Source organism: Phalacrocorax carbo, chromosome 1 (assembly GCF_963921805.1).
Source record: "Phalacrocorax carbo chromosome 1, bPhaCar2.1, whole genome shotgun sequence".
Taxonomy (NCBI): domain Eukaryota; kingdom Metazoa; phylum Chordata; class Aves; order Suliformes; family Phalacrocoracidae; genus Phalacrocorax; species Phalacrocorax carbo.
Window position 1 is genome coordinate 82,606,816 of NC_087513.1, and position 18,642 is coordinate 82,625,457.

Below are 18,642 nucleotides of genomic sequence, written 5' to 3' on the forward strand. Positions count from 1 at the left end.
AGGAGAGCAGGAAAACAGGGCTAATGTCTTTCCCCCTTGCTGCTGCAATGCCTACCCACAGTCCTACAGACAATATGCTGTGCATGTGCTACGCAGCTATGCAAGAGCTGCACCAGCACTGCAACTGATGGGCTTCAGAAATCACTGCCAACATCTGAAAGGCAGCCTCGAGGGTGATCGTCAGATAGTATCATCAGAGGGAAACACAGTAGGACATTAGTCAAATCCTTCTACACCCATAGCCTTCTGCAGCCTGAGAAGGCTTTTGGGGGAATGTGTAAAACCCTGTGCCTGCTGCTCATGGATAGAGCTTGTCACCATTAATGTAGATTGCAACAAAGGATTTACATTTGCTGCCCACATTTGGGGAGCACAAGAAGTCTGCACATTCTGTAGCGGTGCAGATTTTGTGGAGCTCTGCTGAATTCAGCTGAGCTGTTCACATGTCTGATGTCAAACCATTCTTCTGCACATCACTAGACTTGGCCTTCAGGAAACTGCTGTCTACTCAGTGGAGATCTACCTCATCAAAATGTGTTGCTTCTCTGTTTTTCCTGACTGTGTAGAGCATCTGCTGCAGCGTGGCATGGTCATTTGGCTGGAATACCACTTATTTATGCTTTTAGATCACTAGATGGCACTCGGGTCAATCTCTACAACCAACCTGACCAGGACAAGGGCTTTAAAACATCTCTTTCAAACTCCATAGGGCTGGTTTTGATGTGAAGGATACAGGATGTTTCTGCTCTGGACCTCCACCCACAAGCCAATCCCCAGATTGCTCTTGCTGGTGTTTCCATCTTGTTTAGTATAAAAACACCTTCCCTTCCCCCCAGAGCTGTATGAGTGGAAGCTGTGAATATTGGCTGGCTCCACTCACCACCTCATTTTCATCTGAACAGAAATTCATCTTGGTCCTTCCAAACAAGCCAGCCTTTTTCTTAACTCTGGGAACAGCTCCAGGGAGCTACAGGTATGTCATGCGCACATCCCCAGAGTGGAGCAGCTCTCTGCAGGGTTGCTGTGTGGTTTCATACCACAGCTACACTCCAAGTCAGGAGAATTACTGGAAAGTAGGAATGGGCAGGTAAAGAGAAAGAGTCCAGCTCAGGTTGTGCCATGTCCTAGCTCACCTTCTGCTCACCTGTGTTCTACCCTTGTTGTAAGGCAGGGTGACTGGGCAGGCAGCCCCAGCAGCTGCATTCAGTTGGCCTTGCCATGTCATTCTTTACCCAGTTCTCAGTGGCAGTGATAATGCAGCCTGAGGTTTGCAGACTATGACTAACTGCTCTTAAAGAATAGTCCTGCTCTGGCCTCTGCCCAGCCATGTTCCAGCCCCCTGTCTGGCTGGTGTGTCTGCTGGTGTGCTAGCTCCGACTTCTCCTTGCCTGCAACCCCGTTTACATGCACGCAGGACCAAGAAGGTTTTCCGGTGCCAGACCTGAGTGGACAGAGCCTCCCTGTCATCACGACTCCCACACCCTTCCATGGATTTGTTCTGCTGCTTCCCACCAGCAGAAGGTAAGAAACACTGGAGTACTGTGGTGTCAGTGGCATGGTAGGAGAGGAGAAGACAAGGATCCAAAGTCCCCCCTAATGACCACAGCAGTCTGCAGCAGCCTAATTGTCTCCAGTATTTGAGGTCTTTTCCTCCGGAACATAGCTGATAAAGAAGCATCGCTTGCTAGGTAAAACCTCTGACTGTAGTGGGACCTCTATTTTAGTTTCCATCTTTTGTGAGGACAGCAGCACTGCTTTGGAAGGCAGACTGCAAAATGTTGTGTCCTGCAGAACAGAGTCCATCCTCTGACACCAACACCAGCCAGCCAGTCTTTTATCCTCAGCTAGCATCTCTTCGCCGTGCAGACTGACAGTCCTAGGAACCTAGGGGCTTTTCTTCCATGCCCACAAAGCCAGGTTTAGCCGTAATTCATGCAATGCTGTTCCAGTTTCATTCTCTGATTCCTGTTTTCTCTAGGGACTGCTCCCTATATATAGGTTTGCTTTAGCAAAGATAGAATAAGGTGTAAATTTCCCACCTTCTTTCAGAGCCATTCCTGCCTTTCCATACTTTTTAATGCTTTTCTGGCTTTTCTTCACTTTCCTAGCTATTACGTTTGCAGAATCCATTCCCCTTCAACTCTAAATTGTTTCCCCTTTTCTTATGTCTCCCTTTCTCAGTTAATATTTTAGCTTTTCTAATTAATCTGCCTGCAATGCTGAGATGCTAGTAAAAGCAGAGGAAGAAAGGAGTTTGTGGGATCCACAAATTGCTTGAAAGCTAACAACCTTACTAAAGCAGATTTAAGAGATGCTAGGTACAGGCTTGCTCTGTGTGCAAACCTTGACTCAGCACATATGCAAACAGGCTCCAAAAATAGATTGCACTTTCCCAATTCACATGTGATACATGTGCCATATTTCTGTGCTGTGCTTTCTAAAAATACCATTTACACATGATTGGTTGGTCTAAATCTGTGAGTATTAAGCTGCACGCTTTTTCAACACAGGCATCAAAGCACCAGGCTCTGCAGCCTTTTCATAGAAGGATTTTTCTCATGGGCACCTCCCCCTCTATTCACAAAAATAAGGGCTCTGTCCCCTCCTCTGTGCAATTGCTTAACATCCCTGTGGCAACTGCACAAACACCTCACCACCTCACGTGGACAAGTGACATTAGGTGTCGACTGAAATGTATTTTTAGCTTCTTTCCATGCTCTCTAGCAGCTGGAAGCAAAGAGGTAACCCATTACCTCTAAGAAGCTAAGCAATTCCCCTGAAACACCAGGCTCTGCAGAGCAGTAACCCAGAAACTGCAGTCTGACAAGCAGAGGCTGTTTGCACGCAGATCTGAACAAAGAGCTGCGTTAGAAACTGAATTAAAGGCTTCTCTCCTGTACTTCAGGGGAGCAAGTGAGTTTCTGGGTTATGTACAGATGTCTGCCAAAGAGAGACTGGAAATCAGGACTGAATAGGCAGAGCGCTGGTCTGGTCACAGGGATCATTACTTTATGGAATAAAGCAACTAAGGAGCTAGGGACCAACAGCTATGCCAGTGCCATCTCTTAAGGACAGCCCTAAATCCACACCCCAGTGGACTGCATGCAAGCATGCAACCTGTGCTTGCATGGCCCAGCAAGAGACCGTAAAACTCCAGGGCATTACAGATCAAGGATGCCTCACAGGTTTTCACCCACACTTCAGATGTATCTCTGATACACACCCACTATACAACAGGCACAAGAATAGTACATAGAGAGTCTATACCCTGTGCAGTGACACTGCAAATTTGTTTTTAAGACTCCCGCTAAGGCAAAAATGGCACAACCACATAACAAAAACATATAAAGTCACTATGCCCATTAAAATGCAACCCAAAGTGTATGAGATTAACTATGTCCCATCAAGCATTATGTCAGAGCAGGTGCTATCCTTCTTCCTGCAACTACCATAAGCAACTACCACAAGCAACTACCACATGTGCTATCAATAGTTCAGCAGAAACATGATAAGCATCCATACCTTGTTTCAGACCCAGCTGGTCCTGCTGAATGATCCAATACTGCACAGATCTCATATCAGTGGTCATTAATTAATTCATTAATTGTGCAACCACTGCCTAAGGTGAAAAGGACAAGCAGAGGTTTTTCATATATCGATGAGTCCTATCACTTAGCAGATACAGTCTTCAAATGCTGCAGTGATAAGAACAAATCTGCAGCAAAATACACTTCATTATCTAAATCTGCCTCCCATTGGGCACGTAACACTGATATGTCCTGCAAGTCTGAGGAAAGGAATTTAATTTGCAAGAAATCCAGTGGTTTAAAAACAGCCTGGGCCAGCCTCACTTGGGGCCAGTACTGCAAGGTGACAAGTACTTACTGACAGCATACAACACCTCCCTTTCCCTTGTCTAAATAGCCTACTACTACCACTACTTCACTTATCAAGTGCTGCTTTATGCTTATTGAATTAAAACAGTTTTACTCCTGGCATACAAATATGCTGGTGTGACTCAGAGTGGGTAGCATTGGTGGTTTTTTTTCATGTAGCAGGAATGTTTAAAGATAAAAACTAATGCAGTTACTCTAGGGGCAGAGAAAAAAGTCAAGGAGCTGGCAGCTCAAATCCCGTTACCTGCTGGTATCTTTGTTGAGTCATCACAGGCTCTGACCAAGAGTCCTTCACATCTGCTTCAGCACATGGTGGAGATGTTTAGCTCTTGCAAACAGACACTTTAGAGGAAAATTCTTGAGGGTTTGCAGCTTTCTCTTTGTTCAGCCATCTTCACCGGAACACCAGCGTGTATTGCTTCCCAGGAAAACAGTGAATTGTTCCTATCCCTCCTGTCCCAACCCTTTGACTCCCATCAGACTATGAGCCTCCTACAAACTACTATTTCAAAATGCAGTGCTACAAACTGCAGATACCCAGTTCTCAGTGGAAGTACAACAGCAACCTAGGACTGCTGACTGGGCACAGGGCATGAAGGGTATCTAAAAGGATATGCCCAAAATGGAGCCTTAGCACCGTTTCAGCCCCATTCCCATATGAACAGAGCAGGTTCATCTATTCATGAAACACCTCTGCTGTTCAGCAGTGCAGACGGAGCCAGCAGCCTTGCTGAGCTGGCACAGACTGTGGGGTAAAGCAGCACAGAAGAGTTGGTGTGTGACAGACAGGCTGTCTCCTCCGCTCCTCGGTCACCATGTAGCACTGGGATGTTAGTGTGCAGATGTGGGTGGGTATGTGAGCATGCTCTTGATTGCCATTCCCTCCGAGGAAAGACAGCCTGGTTTATGCATAGCTCTGAATAAATTCCCTGCTAACCTCACAACCATCTGCTATGGTAGTTTTACCTTCAAAACCTGCCAACCAGCTCAGCTGCCAACAGCACAAACCAGAATTGGTGGCTTCTCAGAGTTCAGGGTATGGTGCAGAGGGCTGGTGCCGAAAGCACTTGAAGTCAAGCTGTTTTCCTGGGGGCTTCCAAACGATTGTTCTTTGCCCAGTGGGATTATAAGATGAGTGTAAGGCGTCTGCAATGAAATTCAAACCTAGGCAAAACCCCTCTGATTTGGTGACAAAGGCAAGTCTCCAGTTAGATTCACAAAAGTTCACAGATCTCCCAGCACACTTGAGATGGGCCTTTTGTGAACTGAAACTGAATGCTAGGCAATTTAGAGCCTTCAAGCAATCCAGCGAAGTGAAATTATGAGTGAAGAGGCAACAAATAAAGGGGCAGGTTCAAACAGGAGGAGGTGACTCTCCACATGGGAGAACTGAGTTGTGGGACTCCTTGCAGCAGGATATTGTGGATGATAATTGTTTACAAGGGTTCAGCAGGCAGCTGGACAAATTCATGGAGGTTTATAACTAAAATGAATACCACCAGCTTGTGAAGATCCTGGATGTTTCATGGTTCAGGGAAAGGACTCAGAGCAAGGACAGTGTGAATAACAAAGCCATTCTTGGGTACTGTGCATTATTTTCTTGCCCAGCACCCATAGTGCATACCACGGTTCAAATATGCAAAAGCATTTATGATCTCAAATTTTACAGAAACAAGGAAGTTTATGTTTCAAAGTGCCCTTGAGATACTGGAGAAGGGTGTCTCCCCACCTCCCATGGAGACATTCCCTCAGTCCTCTCATGGCATTCACACAAGAAGCGGATCGAGGAGGTGCTCTGCACGTGTCTGTGGCCTGTAAACTCAGTGCTCAAAGGCACAGCTGAGTTATTACAGCTCAAGGAACAACTGCACATGGGTTGAAGAGCAGGAATTGTCCTCTTGGGCAATCTTGATTTCAGCAGGCAGCATAGAAGAGACATTAGCTTAAGTATCCCTGAGAGAGATTTAATACAGATGTTGTCCCTCACATTTGTGAGGAGATCAGAGAATGACATGGGCAGATACTGTGTTAAGCTGATGTGTGGTAGCTTATGAAGCCACCATAGCTCACTGGTAAATCTGACTATCTTCCCTTGCAGACAAATGTTCCCCCACATCAACTAGTTTGATTGACATCAGTGGAACAGTGCCAACTTACACCAGCAGTACATCTGCTCCCACATCTTTACATAACTGTTCCTGACTTTTTTCTTTTTTTTATTCTCCCCACAGGTAAAAAGAAGCTGTGATTATCCCAGATTCATTTGAGAAATGCCACTGAAATTTATGCAATCATGATGACTATTACTAATATTTGCTGCTGTTCATTTTTAAGCCCTTCAAACTCTTCTTTAAATTGCTATCGGAGTTGGACTATTTAACTCATTCAAATTTAAAAGACAAGAAAAAAGCTATATAAAAACATTGAACATGCTGTAAGACTTGGACCAAACCTGATTTACAGTCACTCTAGATGATCTAATAATGTACAGATCAGGTTCATGCAGCAGTGAGCAATTTGACGGTCAGACCAACGGTGTTGCAAAAAAGGGGAAAGTCATGAGGAAAACAAAAGGATGCTCTGTGGAAATAAATTACTTCAAAGTGGGGCTGTATTTGCAATAGCATTTTTCACATTCAACAGTAATTTTTTCTGCTTTAAAACAATACCTATTGCAGATGCTGGACATGTTTATTATACGCACCATATTGACACCACCCTAGAGATAATAACAATGGTTTGGCAGCCTGAGAAGTCTTTTAAAAATAGACTGTGAAGCCCCTGAGAAAAAGGCAAGCTCTAAAAATAGGACTAGAGCTGAGGGAGGGGAAAAAAAAAAAAGAAAAGCTTTTCTGATGCTAAAGCTCAGGGTCAGCTACAAAATGTGGGGTTCCTTCAAGGACATGCAATGAATTCATTGCAGTGCTCTGCAATGAATAAAAGCTTCCTCTCCAATTCTCTCCTGTGCTGCACTGGTCCCTCAATGAGGGGAGAAGAGAGAAAAAGGCATAATTTTAACAAATTTAAGAAGGTGCAATGTGGAGATTCCCTCCCTTCCTACCCCTGCCCAGTCCTTGATAAAAGCAGCTCATAGAGGTGGCATGGATCTACCTTTGCTTCTCCCACAGTCCTCTCCCTCTGCACACATCCCCTGCCTCTGTTCTCCAGTGCCAATGCTTTTTCACACAAAAAGGGATTTTATGAGCATATCCTTTCTGCACTGGCACAGAGACAGACCTCAGGAGGCTGAGAAAATCATTGTAATAACCCAACTAATTTTAAGCATGTCCCAGATTCTTGATTGTTCATGATGCAGGAATCTGGACATCCCATTTTCAATTTCTATGTCCAAGCATTAGCATAAGGCATGAGGCTTCTGCAGGGTTTTAGACCACCCCTTTTGGCCCACTACAATGGCAATTTTTAGTATCATTCTGTCATATTTGTGAAATAAAACTGGAGCCCTCCGGTGGCCAAAACCGCACTGGTAACCTTGCTGGAGGCAAACAGAGATGATCTCCAAGTTAGCTGACCTACTTTACCTTGGCACTGGCCAACAAACAGTATGGAAAAGGCTTGACAGCTGAAGTTGATGGGATGCACTGGGGCAGGGAGCAGTCAGCGCAGACAGATGTGCAGACTGTGGACTCCCACAGGTTAAAATCCTGGCACATCTGTCAAATCTGCAATTTGCCTACAGATTACCCCTGGCCAGATTTCATCCTCATCACTAGATAAGAAGACACCAATGGAAAGGGGGAGCCATTTAAAATGGCCATCGTCACCTGTAACCTGATCCATCCATCACTTAGAGAGGAGGAAAAACCTACCCTGACTTCTTGGCAGGATTGCAATAGAAAAGTGAGCCACTGGTACAGGAGAGGTTGGACACGCCCAGAAAAGCATTCTGTCACCTCAGAGAATAGTTATGAGCCTCCAGGGAATTGTCTTCCTTTAAGGCAGCCACAAAATTCAGCCCAATTAGGTTATGCCTTTGATTTTGGCAGCTGCTTTACAAACAACTGCTCACTGTAGTTGTTTTGTTTACTCAAGTACTTACTTAATCGTACTTGTCTTTTCTTAGATACAGTGCAATATTTACCAAGGAGTGGACTCAGAAGAAGCAGAAGATCCAGGCTGCTGTGGGGTGCTCCAACTGAAAGATGTCATGTCAGAGTCCTCCCTCACAGACTGCTCCTCTGCAGGTCTACATAAACTTCGACCCTGCCCCAGCTCTTATTGCTCCTGGGAGAAATGCTACAGAGGAACAGGAAGCTTCACCAAGCCTGGAGCAAGCACTCCCAGGTGAATCACCACTTCTTTTCTTCATCTGTACTATCTAATGCTCTAGACTGTGGGCAAGGACAGGGAGACTTCACCTCCTGAGCATATTGAGTGCCTCTCCTCTTGAGATTTATTGCCTCCAACATAACTTCATTTCAGAAAAAGTATCCCAAACTCTTAAAGCTGAAAATCACTTAAGCATTTCACTGATCACTTGTTTTGCTTTGCAGCAGAGTGATCCTTCTTCAGCAGGTCCACAGGCACCTGCAGTTCCCCACAGAGCTCCAGCCCACCATTTCCTTGCCCACTAATAGGTGCTCATAGAAAAGTCCACAGCCCTAAGGACTCTAGAAACAGTGAGCAAAAGAAAAGGTTTCCCCCCCACCCAACAGCCATAGCCACAAATAATATTACAGATATTCCTTCTATTCTGGGAGGGCTAATTTACCACAAAGGCCCTTGGGCAAGAAAAAAAATAAAAGATCTTTCACTCTGCCACAAGCAATCTGCAGAATGAAAGGGGAGTCTGCATTTGGAAGAACTCAGGGAAGCATTTGGCACAGTTTTTAAGACAAAAGGAGAAGATCAAACAGGTGGGGAAGTAGAGGAAAAGATGGATGAAATTTTGAAGATTAAAAAGGCATAGCTGGAGACACTTTCCATGGGTTAAAAAGCACCACAATTGGCTAGAAAAAAAATGTTCAAATGTGTTATAGCCTGCTTTGAGATCAAGAAGGTATTGAGAATAAATTAACATAATTTAACAAAGCGAGCGATTAAAGTGTCTTCAAATACCTTAAAACAAACTGTATCACTGCAAACTGGAGTTACTTCTGTTCTATAGGGCAGTATTTACTACAATCTAAGACAATAAATCACTGTTTTAAAAAGAACAGCTTGTTCACCATGCATGCAGCCAAAGTCAGTCTAGTATAATGACTTGCAGTACATGAGCTCTAGAGACTTCTGGCTGCATTATTCAACATTGATATACAGCCCTTGGAAGAGCAAAACCAAGTCCTCATGCCAGCAGCATACAGATGATGCATACAGATTCAGGTGGGCAGGTACAACGACACTGAGAAACAGATAAGCAATCGCTCAGAAAATCCATGTCAGCAGGACCAAGGGAAAAGGAGCATCTGCCTGACCTTGGTTGGGACGGAAGGTCATGTTAATTTACTATGCATCCCTTCCAGCATGGAATCCTCCAGCTCCATCCCCAACCAGCTCCTGTGAAAGAAGTCATCTCCAGTGTCTAGAGGAAATTGTTTGGAGACTTTTTTCTGGCACATATCCCTTTCATGCCACTGCAGTCTTTAAAGGGAAGGTATGGACTGAAAAGGCAGCCCCAGAATGAATCCTACACATAAGTCCTGCATGTGTTGGATAAGAGCACTGAAGAGTAACTTTATGAAGACAAAGCTCTGCCATGCATCTTAAGAGGAGATGTTTCTCTGCCATGCATCTTAAGAGGAGATGTTTCATGTGCCCTTACAAAAATTCTTTGATTAATGGCAAAGAGCTTTGACTTTGTGTTGCTCTAATTGCTAGATTAACAGCCTTTGTCAGCTTAGCCATCCCCAAAAGATGCAGTTCAGACAAAAACAGGATAACCATACTCTTCACAGTCGTCCTGCTAGAACTGAAACGCTACCCAGCAGGGAATGTTACTAGAGGTCAGAGAGGAATTTGTTTCTTACATCCACCCCAATACAAGGATTTGTGGTGAGACTGTCAGATTCAGCAGCAGCACTGTTGGTGCATTTGGTGTAGCCTAGTTTGACCAAGGTAAGAAAATGCTTTGATCCCTACTTGCCATGATTTTTGAAGTAAAATGGTAATGATTTCTTGTTAGTTCCTTGAGAACTTCATTGTGTCATTAGACTTTTCCTTGTCTGAAACGGTTTGCTTTTCCTGGAGGAGAAAAACAATCCCTGGATCACCACATGAGGCCACCACAGCTATTAGACATCCCCAGCACACTTCAGAAGTTAGTTTTTCAGTGAGTTTTGTGCACTTGTTATGCTCCCTCTGACTCTACAAGAAATGTTAATTGGAATCAAGTCTACTTGTCTGGCTTGCACCAGATCCCAGCTATCCAGCCAGCAGAAAAAATAGAAATGTCCCACCAGCCCCTCCTCTAAGCCTCTAGGTATGTCCTTCTCTCTTTCATACCACCTTAGCTTTTCCAGGACCTCATGATAGGATGTGGCCGCTCCACCAGTGAGACATTGGTCCTATCTCACAGGAACCAAACAGCCACTTTATGACACTACAGCTTTTAGATACAGGGAGCTCATCGGCTCAGTTTGCTGTCACTTACTGCTTCAATTTTTACACACGTGATTCTATTCACTGAACTCCTACCGCAGCCTGAAGGGAAGATTTTAGATGTGCCTAAATACCTATTCCCTCCAAATACATTTATTTCTCCTAGTAATTGATTTCCAAAGAAGCTGAGGTTAAGGAGCTGTTTCTTACAAGCTGGCAACAGTTTGGGTATCCCCTAGTGGCACTAAATGGAATTGCAGTCACTAAAACCTGGATCTCTATAAATAGGTCACACCCTTTCTATGTTAGCACACCTCCTTCCCTGACCACTCACTGTCTGCTTTGTGGTGGTCCCTAGCATCCCCAGCCATGGGCCACAGTACCAAACTCTGACTAACTTTATTTATGGCAGCCACAGGAAAAGAAAAACAGTCTCTCTTGACACAAAAGGTTTGGTTATTCTGTGCTCTCTTGCTGAATATGAGCCTGGGCCAACACTTGCGTTTGTGGCTTTTAGCAAGAATGTTCGTCTGCAATCAGCTATGGGACCATGGGACCAAAGGCTTGACAAGTACCACAGCAAAGGTATCTGCTGCAACTACCCTAGTGAAAATATGTAGGCCCAACACAGTGGCTGATGTCAGAGCAGAGCTTTGGTCCATGGAGCCATCCTCCACAGTTAAGAGGAGTAAAGACTTCACTGTCAAAGCAGAAGAGCACCTGCTGCAAAATCTGAAGATCTGTCTATAAGATGACATCATATTTAATAATGAAAAAGTGTTGACAGTATTACTACTTTTCCATTACATTATTATATTTATTTAATACATTCCACCATAATTAATAGTAATAATAATTTAAAAATATTTCTGGTTTGAAAAAGGGTTGGGTTTGTTTTTTTTTTTCTTCAGAAAAAGTTTGTATGCTACTGCTCTGCCGTGAGAAGGAGCTTGGTGCCAAATCTTGGCAGTACAGCTCTCAGCTGTCTGCAGCACAGCCCCAGCTCTGGCCACTTCACACTTGGGGAACTTGTAGTTCTTTGTCCTTTCAGTCATCCAAAAGCATATGCTTTAGTGTTGGCAAGATCAGCTCTATAATTATCCAAGTTCCAGAGGCTGAGTGGAGAAGGATAACCTTTCTTTAGCTTTTTTTGCATCATCCTGTAACCTTTAAATTGCAACAGTACCCCTGCTATCAAATTCAGTGGGAGCCTTCATATAATTTTTTATGAGACTTATGACCTGGGGAATACATCTGCCATCGATTTTAAAGCCAGAAAGGATTGCTATGATCACATAATGCAATGTAATTAGAAAGGGGAAGGGAACAGTTGAAGCTCAGCCTACTGGCAAAGAAGCCCTGTAATGCAACTAGCTCTTCTCCCACTGTCACCCTTGTGTCTTAGCTGTCCTCCGAATCTACAAGTTACCCTGAAAGGATAAAATCAGCAGACAGCCACCCCACACTTCCATCAGCCATGGCTTGACAACCCACACCAGTGAGGTAAAGGACCAACCTTTTCCAACTGAATTGTAGTTAGTAAAGGAGAAGCAAACAGCCCAAACCTGAAGTCACCAACACTGTCATGTCAACTCACTTGTCCCACATGAGGAGTTTTAAAACAGTTGCACCCCATAAAGACAGGTGCATGAACAGCAGGAAAAAAAAAAAAAAAACAAAACACACACACAAAAAACCCCCCAAAACAAATAAACCAACACAAAACAGCTACTCAGACTATGCTAAAAAAGGGAGAGGAAAAAAATCTAAAAAGTGTCCTAAGGCAGAGTCTGTAGGGATAAGTATTTGCATACCTGAAATAGCACGGCAGCTAAAAAGAAGAAAAAAAAAATCAGGCATTCAGACTTTCTCCAGCTCATCGCTGAATGCATCCTGCGCCCTCTCCTGGAGCACTGTGTTCATCCCAGCCAAGTCAGGGTGGAGAGAAAGGGAAATAGAGGCATGCAATGGAAAGGATCAAAGCTGGGAAAAGGCAGGGGTCATTTAGAAGGGAGAAAGCTCTGGATATAATGTAATATAAAGGTTATACATGAAAGAAAAAAGAAGCACTATTCAACAGCTGATGTGGGTGAGCTTACTCTCTATAGGGTGCCCAGAGGGGAAGGGATGGTTAAAGGGATTTGAGGCTATCTTAGCTCACTCCGCAGCAGTTAAGAGAGTAGGCTCCAAAATTTGTATACTACAGTGGAGCAGGCAAGCAGAAGGGGGATTCAGAGTTGCACATTTACTAAAAACTTGAGCATAAGTCTCTGGCATCAATCAGAATTGTGCCAATCTCTTCTCCAAACACAAGTCAAAACAGTTGTACTGATGAAGGGCTCTGTCAGCACAATGGCTAGCCTCTGGGGAAGGTTCTTACTGTCAGGTATGCACCTGTGCTGCTCATCTCACTGCAGCTGCTTTTGCCAAGACGTTTCATGGACTCCACTGATGTCCCAACAACAGCAAAGTACAGTAGATGTAGGGCAAGCTATCCACTCCCTTACAAGCCTCTACATGCCTCTGACTTCAGCAAGACTCAGAGGAAGAGCAGATAAGTAACAGAAAATAGCAGCTCCTGAAGTGGTCCTTCCTGCAGCTTACTCAGAAGTATAAAGGACACTCTCAGAATCTGGGACTTGTCTAGGAAATATCTAAAGCTACAGATGTGTGGTGGGTTGACCTTGGCTAGACAACAGGAGCCTACCAAGCCACTGTATCACTCCCACTCCTCAGCTGGACAAGGTGGGAGAGACATATAATGAAAGCCTTGTGGGCTGGGATAAGCACAGGGAGAGATCACTCACCAATTACTGTCACAGGTAAAACAGACTCGGCTCAAGGAAATTCATTTAATTTATTACCAGTCAAATCAGAGTAGGATAATGAGAAATAAAACCAAATCTTAAAAACACCTTCCCCCCACCCCTCCCTTATTCCTGGGCTCACCTCCTCTCCTGATTTTCTCTGCCTCCTCCCTCCAAGCAGTGCAGAGGGATGGGGGAAGGGGGTTGAGGTCAGTAAATCATACGTTGTCTCTGCCACTCCTTCCTCCTCATACTGTCCCCCTGCTCCACTGTGGGTCCCTTCCATGGAGTGCAGCCCTTCAGGAACAGACCGCTCCAGTGGGGGTCCCCCATGGCATCACAAGCCCTGCCAGCAAACCTGTGCCAGTGTGGGCTCCTCTCCTCATGGGTTCACAGGTCTTGCCAGGAATCTGCTCCAGGGCAAGCTCTCCACAGGGTTACAGCCTCCTTTGCACGCATCCACCTGCTCTGGTGTGGGGCCCTCCATGGGCTGCAGGTGGATATCTGCTCCACCTATAACCTCCATGGGCTGCAGGGGCACAGCCTGCCTCACCATGGTCTTCACCACAGGCTGCAGGGGAATCTCTGCTCTGGTGCCTGGAGCACCTCCTCCCCCTCCTTCACTGACCTGGGTGTCTGCAGAGTTGTTTCTCTCACATATTCTCACTCCTCTTTCCCGGCTGCTGTTGCACAGCAGATTTTTCTGCTTTTTAAATATGTTATCAATCACAGAAGCACTACCCCCGCCACTGACTGGCTTGGCCTTGGCCACTGGCAGGTCCATCTTTGAGCTGGCTCATATTGGCTCTATCGGACATGGGGAAAGCTTCTAGCAGCTTCTCAAAGAAACCACCTCTGTAGCCCCCTTGCTACCAAAACCTTGCCACACAGACTCAATACAAGATGTCACACCAGCTTTTTCCCTTGCAGGCCTGTTGTACACTTCTAGAGAACCTAGGGAAGAGCTGATCAGATCTTCAGCTTTTCTTTCAAAAGGCAGATTTTCCTTGGAAACTATGCTTCTCTAGAGATTTCCATTAAATGAAATTCAAGCCAGTAAGCCCAAAATATCAGAATTCACTGCAAGAAGTTCTCACTGAGTTTTGTGAAGCTACAAGAGACATTATATTTCAGCTGGTTGGCATAAATTTCATCCTGGAGTAGCACAATCAATAATGTGGTTTATGCTGGGAAGGTATGAGGCCCAAATTCTGATAAAACACTCTGGTATCATGCAAACTGTTCGTTTGGGGGTGATCTAACTCTCAGACTCCCAGAACAGCTACTCAAATTATTAGTAAGAGTACTAGTTTTTATAGGCAAAATCTACAACAGGGACCGCTGCAGTGAGTTTTTCCCAGTATCCAGGATTAGTCAATTTAATTTATTAGCACAGATGTCACATAAGCATCTTGTGGAAATAAGCCTCGGAATCCACCTTTGAAGTTACTCCAAGTGCTATACATTACACCATGAAAATGTATCCTCTCACTGAGAAGAATGCAGAGCAGATGAACATGGTGCATCCAGCCCTGAAGATGAACCTCTGCTTCCTTATACCTTGAACAGTCATTAATGCTGCTGCAGAGAAGTGAAAGGTTTCCTGACACAGTCACATTTTCCAAGGAAAAGGAACTAAACAGGAATCAAAACTGCAAAACAATTAAACCAAGACAGGCCACAGCAGGTGCAGCCAAGAAAAGGTAAGAAGATGTCAGCTTGCCCCTTCCCTTTCAAATAGTCACACTGCTCTTGCCAACATTACTACAGTGCCATCCCAGCCGCACACACTAGTGTAGGCACAAGCAGGATCAGTGTGTGTATATTATCTTTTTCCTTCTCACATCTGTATTTCTTCTTGCTGCAGCATCCCTCCTCCATCCCATCAGCGTTTAAACTAGCACAGACCGAGTAGTTTAGTATGACTGGAATCCAATACCCCCTTCTCCCTCTGAGACGTCTGACTCCACATGTAAGGACAACAGAGCATCTCACTCTCACCTCTATGAGCTATGATCATGGATGATACAGTTTGGATCTTTCACAACACTGATATCAAACAGCATCACAGCACCATCAAGTATCATTAGCAGTGATAACTCCCTCTCTCACACTGTCTCTCCCCTATCACCAATCCCCAGCTCCTTATTAGTCTCACCTCATGGGTGGAGCCAGACACGGGAAAGTCATCCCTACTTCTGGAGATTCTAGCCATAGTGCAAGGTGTCACGGAGACTTAGCCGTTTGCCCCACCTATCCCTGCAGTTTATGAGGTCCACATTGCTCTCAGGGGACACTGTTTTCCTGGCCAGGCCATGCAGAGATCCAGTGACTCCCGATGCATGTTCTGGCTCTTCTACTGGAAGGGAGTTCTGTAAGCTAGCAGGAAGCGTAAGCCCTGTGACCCCTTCTCCTCCCTGCCATCACAGTGAGAAGACCAGGAACCACACAGAAGCAACTTCAGAGGGAGGTACAGAGGCTGAATCATAGTAGGACTACACAGTACCAAGCAGGTCCTTGCTCGGTACCCAAGGAGGGTACCAAGTGTGGGTGCAGGCCCCACACTAAAGACACTACAGTGTATTTGCACCTCTGCCACTTGGTGGTGCCTCCAATTTGGAATTGCAGTACTCCTAGCTTGGTCACCATCAGGAGTGCATGGTGTGGATGGAAGTCCTAGATGCTTTCTTCCCTCCTTACGTGATGCCCAGGTTTGACTCCCATATAGACATATAAACCAAGAGAAGGACTATAGTGGGTGTACAGAGTCACTGAGCAGCTGCAGGAGGTAACCAGAATCCAGTTGATTTGGAAGAAGTGACAACTACATATCCCTATATAGTGAAGCAGTTTATGAAAGGAGGTGACTTCCGGAAGCACAGTATCTCCTTAACACCTTCCCCAGATCATCACTAAACCTCTCCCATCCCAGGGATGTCCCTGTGCTACCTTCAGCCCTTGCTTGTCAAAGATGCATACACACCGATCCTCCACAGACACCTCCAGATCCCCAGAAAAATGCAAGTGCAAATGTAAAAGCATATTTTGGTTTACTGAGCACTTAGGTTTGGATTCTCACTATCCCCAAGCTGCTTCCTACAAACCACTGGGGTAGGGGTCCTGCTGTTCTTCACCCTCACAATTGCATGCCAAGAGAGAAAGATGAAGCAAAACAAGTCTTATATGAGCATTTGCTTCTCCCACAGGACTGGCTGAACTTGCCAACCCTAAGGACACCAGGCTGGGCTCACAGTCCACTCCAGGCTTATTGACTGCAAGCATCATAGAGATCATGATTACATGATGCATCTTTGACTACTACAAAGTGGCTTGAAATGGTAATTTTCTGGTCAGCATCAAAACATGCTGAAAGGGTGAATTTTTCTGTTAATAAACAAGGAAATTTTTCCCCTATGAATATGCAAATTGCTACTCAGGAAATGGCCTGGGCTATTAGGAGCTATTAATGTGCACAAAATCAATACATAGGCAGATTGTCTGCTCCATTCAGAGGCAAACACACCAGCCATACTGGCTCAGATTGGTCTGGGTGATGGCATGTGTTTTCTTCCCTTCTAGAAGAGCAAGTGTGCTATACAGACCGTGCGTTACCTGATGGTGTCACCAAGAAGATCATCACTTTAGTTCAATTCTTTGGGCATGGTAATTAATGAAGACAAATCTGTCCAAGTCACAAAAACAAATAGATGTAGAGGTCCCATCTTCCTCTGGTGAGCACTTGTCACCTCTGTTCTTCATGAACTTCAGACTCTCACTGCTGTGTCTACTGACTTGCTAGTGTCCCAGGAGAGGATGTCCACTGCCTACAATAAATTTGAAAAGTAAGGATGAACTCTACACAGGACAGCTAGTGTCCATCAAGCTATTGTTCAAGGCTCTTCAAGGGTCTGTGGACAAGTTTGCAGTAAGTTGGTATATACTGTACCGCTATTCTCATCTCTACCAACAACATTTAGATCTACAAATCAAAAAAAGATTGAAAAACAGTTATCTAATTCAGTGAGAACTTGGGAAAGGTCACATCTCAATCTCTTCAAAGGGTCAGAGCAATATAACCCCATTTAATATAATTTACTGTTGAAGTTGATCTGATTTTTGTCTAGATATATGTTTTCTGTTTCTGCCAGCATTCTGCATGAATATTAGCAACTCTGAATGACCACAAGCAGACACCTAAAGTAAAATAAGAACAGAGCAAACACATATGACACTTCTCCATCTTCTAACTTTTTCTAGCTCTCAGGGGCCATTGAACCTGATGTGTTTTGTTTATTGAGTAATCTGCAGTCAATCTCTTTTATGAGTACTTTTCAGGTCTCCCCTTATTTCTGCATAAATTTCTTGCCTCCTCACCATCCTTTGTCAATGAGCTCCCCAGTTCTGTTTCTCTTTGCATGAAGGACTGCCTCTTTCTCTATGTTTTGAACCTGAATGGCAACAGCTTCATTTGATTACTCCAAGCCTAGTAACCCCAGAAGAAACAGGTAACTCTTAATCCCTACTCAAGCTCTCTATGTCATTCATAATTAGACCTCTTTCCCCACCACCCGTGTGGAAGAGTGCCAGCCCGCTCAGTCACTCCTCAAACAGAGCTGTTGCTTACATTAATGATCCTGCTTGCCTTCTCCAAATATTTTCCAGTTATAGTCTGAAGATGGGGTACCAGGACTGCAGATGGTACTCAAGCTTCTAGCAGAGCCTTACATTTGATTTGCTATTTAGACTGCTACTGAGCAGTGATCTGCTTTTTAATGGAGAAATATATCATAACCCCATAGTCTCATTCCTGACAAGCAAGGGCCAACTCAGTGCCTATCACAGTGAAGCTAGGATTATTTTTGCCCATACCTATGATTTTACATTTATCTGCACAGAATTTTATCTGCCTTTTCATTGCGCTCTCAGTCTTGTAAGGTCCTTCTGCAACTCCTTACGGTCAGTCCTTTTCCTTACTGCCCTGAAGAGCTTTGTATCATCAGCAAGGTTGACCACCTTACTGCTCACCCCTTCTGCCAGATCATTTATGGAATTGTGGAACAGCACAAGTCTCAGGACAGACCCCACCCAACAGTGACTTCCCTCCATTCTATCAGTCCGCATTCTATCTGTTTCACATTTTTAACCATGCCAGGGTCTTTCCTCTTATCCCATGGCTGTACAGTTCCCTCTAAAGCCTAACCTAACCAAATAGACTCATAGTTATCTTTGTGCTTGTTTACCTCTTCAAATAAATCAGTTTTCTAAGGCAAAATTTTTCTTATCAGAAACCATGTTGACTTTTCCCAAAGAAATTTTTTACATTTGTCAGGCATTCGTTGATTCAGTTCTTTGTTATATTGTCTATTAATTTGCCTAGTACA